This window comes from Eulemur rufifrons, chromosome 30 (genome assembly GCF_041146395.1).
Source record: "Eulemur rufifrons isolate Redbay chromosome 30, OSU_ERuf_1, whole genome shotgun sequence".
NCBI classification, from domain to species: domain Eukaryota; kingdom Metazoa; phylum Chordata; class Mammalia; order Primates; family Lemuridae; genus Eulemur; species Eulemur rufifrons.
Genome location: NC_091012.1, coordinates 88,903,109 through 88,906,076, shown reverse-complemented (window position 1 = coordinate 88,906,076; position 2,968 = coordinate 88,903,109). Strand labels below are relative to the sequence as shown.

Here is a 2,968-nt window from a genome sequence, read left to right as displayed (position 1 = left end):
GCTATATGTGTATTGTAAGTATTTTTAGTGGTGAAGGTATATAATCCCTGCTCAGTTTAAGATTGTGGCCATTCTCTGTGTCTGGACTTTCCCAGAACAGGGATGTTCGCTGGCCAGCTAATGAAGACTCCTAATTTGGCTAAATTCGGTCTTTAGGTGGTCATTTCTCGCATCTAAGACTATAACATTTGGAGGCCCCAGTGAGATGGCCCTTACACAGGGCGCTTGGTGACCACTGGTGCCTGGGATCTGGTGAGGGGTCCAGTGCCTAGCCTAGGGGAGAGCTCCTGAGAGACGTTCCTCAGCCCCAGGCAATGGCCAGACCATGCTCCAGCCACCGACACCTCAAAATTAACCAATTTCCTTGGACGAGTCTTCTGGACTTACACCAGTGAGTGTTTGGTTTGTTTGTCTTTGGTGGGCCCATGTTTGGTTTGTTTGTCTTTGATGGGCCCATTCTGGTGTTCTTTGGGAAAGCTGGACGCAGTTAAAATCCCAGGAATAAGCCCCAAGGAGTGAGACGTCACTCGGGGTTTTGGTCATTGTTTTCAGACTTGGAATGCTGTTTTGGCCACGAGGCTGAATCAGCAACTATTTGGTACCATGCCAGATGGCTTGGTTTTCCGAAAACTTTAGGATTTTGTTTTATGTTGGCTTGTTGCTTGTGGTTGATTTGTTTTGTTACTCGTTGTTTGGATACTAGTGTGTTGCTGTTAGAGCGTCATCTCTGTCTGAGTAACGCAACTACAAATAGTGTTGTTGTCTTGTCTCCCCTCCTGACTGTCACCTGGATGAGAGATGTGAGAATGTTATAGCCCCACGGCTGATTAGCTACGGGCTTGAGTGGGTCCTAACCTGCTGTTCTGTGGCGACGTCGTATGGCATAACGGTGACTCACCCTCTGGAAAGAGAGGTGACCTGCCTGGGCTTTATATGGGAGCACCTTCAGCCAAGTCGCGCCTAAATCTCAGCGAGGGGAGCAGCCAGGCAGACACCTGAAAGTACACCCCACCCTATGTGAAAAATCTGTGTCTCTGTGTCTTATTCTTGTAAAAAACTTTATAGCATGAAGGAATATACAGCAAATCGTGCTCAAAATCCCTGTGCCGGATAAGTTTAAACTGAAACCTGATAAAGTGTTGCTCTTATTGTAACAAAAAGAAACTGTGAAAAACAAAAGAATTTTGCTGGTTGCCGCGTCGTTGGCGCCTGTTTCACCCAGCAACAACTCTCATTTATCTCCTTCTCCTCCTAGCCAGTAAATCTACTAATTTCTCCTTCTCTCTGTCACCGTTCCAGTCTGTTACCTATGGGTTATAAAGAATTCATTGTAACAACTGCCCTCTATCCAAGGGGGGAACCACCTCCCGCTCTGGCGCTGAGTCACTGGTATTCTTTTAGCCCAGCTTATTGCCCAGATTGCCAGTTATATTTATTAACCACAGAACAGGGTCAAGGAGTGCCTTTGTGGGTTTCTCGACAGCAACTACTGTCCACCAAGTACGGGCGAGTGTTCTTGAGGAGTCTCCAGAAGCGGCCAACACCTGCTCTGGTACCGCTGTGAATTCTGTGGCTTCTTTTAGCCTTTCCTTGATTTTACTTTTTTCATGATAGGTTTAGTCTACTTGCTACCAGGCTTTTTGGTCCTGGTGTTTGGTATAGGACTTTATGGCATAGCTCCTAGGAGAATGGAACAGGTTCTATTGATGCTGCTATACTAGATTATAATAGGCTAGGTCCTCCTTTTTAAAACCCTTTCTCGGTTACCCTGTTTTGCCCTCGATAGTCCTTGTTTTTCAGAAACATGGGATCAGGTCCCTGGCCTCTATAAGGCAGCCACCAGGTGACGGTCGGACCAAGGATTCCTGAGATCTAAAGATTATTCCCTTTTTTCCCTCAAAATGGGTCAATCAGGGTCATGTAAGAATTGCACGCCACTTAATGTTTTTTGAAACACTTCCAGAAACTTTCAGGGTGATCATTTATATGCTTTTTAATTATATCCATTAATTTATACAGATGACGACCCCAGCCTCAGCCCCAGACACACGAGCTTTGGTGGCAGACTTTATAGGCTATAAGCTGAGGCAGAAGGGTTATGTCTGTAAAACTGGCCCAGAGAAGGGCCCAGCAGCTGACCTGCTGCACCAAGCCATGGGGGCAGCTGGAGATGAGTTCGAGACCCGCTTCCAGCATACCTTCTCTGGTCTGGCAGCTGAGCTGCATGTGACCCCCAGCTCAGCCCAGCAGTGCTTCACCCAGGTCGCCAATGAGCTTTTCCAGGGGGGGCCCAATTGGGGCCGCCTTGTGGCCTTCTTCATCTTTGGGGCTGCACTATGTGCTGAGAGTGTCAACAGGGAGATAGAGTCACTAGTGGGACAAGTGCAGGAGTGGATGGTGGCCTACCTGGAGACACGGCTGGCCGACTGGATCCACAGCAGTGGGGGCTGGGCAGAGTTCACAGCTCTCTATGGGGACATGGCCCTGGAGGAGGCACGGCGTCAAAGAGAGAGAAACTGGGCATCAGTAAAAACAATGCTGATGGGGGCCGTAGCACTGGGGACCCCGCTAACTATAGCGGCCTTCTTTGCTAGCAAGTAAAACAGTTCCAGGGCCAGGTGGGGCTAGGTATGGCCCTTAAAATAGAGTAAATGTTTAGACAGGTGTAAAACAGGAATAGACAAAAAAGATGATATATAAAAAACATATACACAGAAAAGCTGTTAAGACAAATCCTGGCCCTGATGGGCAACTCCACGGATCCTGGTTATATACAACATGTCTTCCCCTCCACGCGCCCAAAGTGGGACCCAAACGAGGAGCAAGGTAAGGGGGCTCTTGATCGGTATCGCCAGACTCTGCTCGGGGGCATACAGGCCGCAGGTAATAGGCCAACTAATTTGTCTACGGTAAGCAAAACCATACAAAGACCTAAGGAGTCTCCAGTGATGTTCCTAGAACGCCTTTT

At 48.1% G+C, this 2,968-nt stretch overlaps 1 pseudogene; it reads left to right on the top strand.

Moving 5' to 3' along the window:
- The first annotated feature begins 2,019 nt into the window (after positions 1-2,019).
- Positions 2,020-2,601, top strand: LOC138377865 (bcl-2-like protein 2 pseudogene; annotated as a pseudogene).
- The last annotated feature ends 367 nt before the right edge of the window (positions 2,602-2,968 follow it).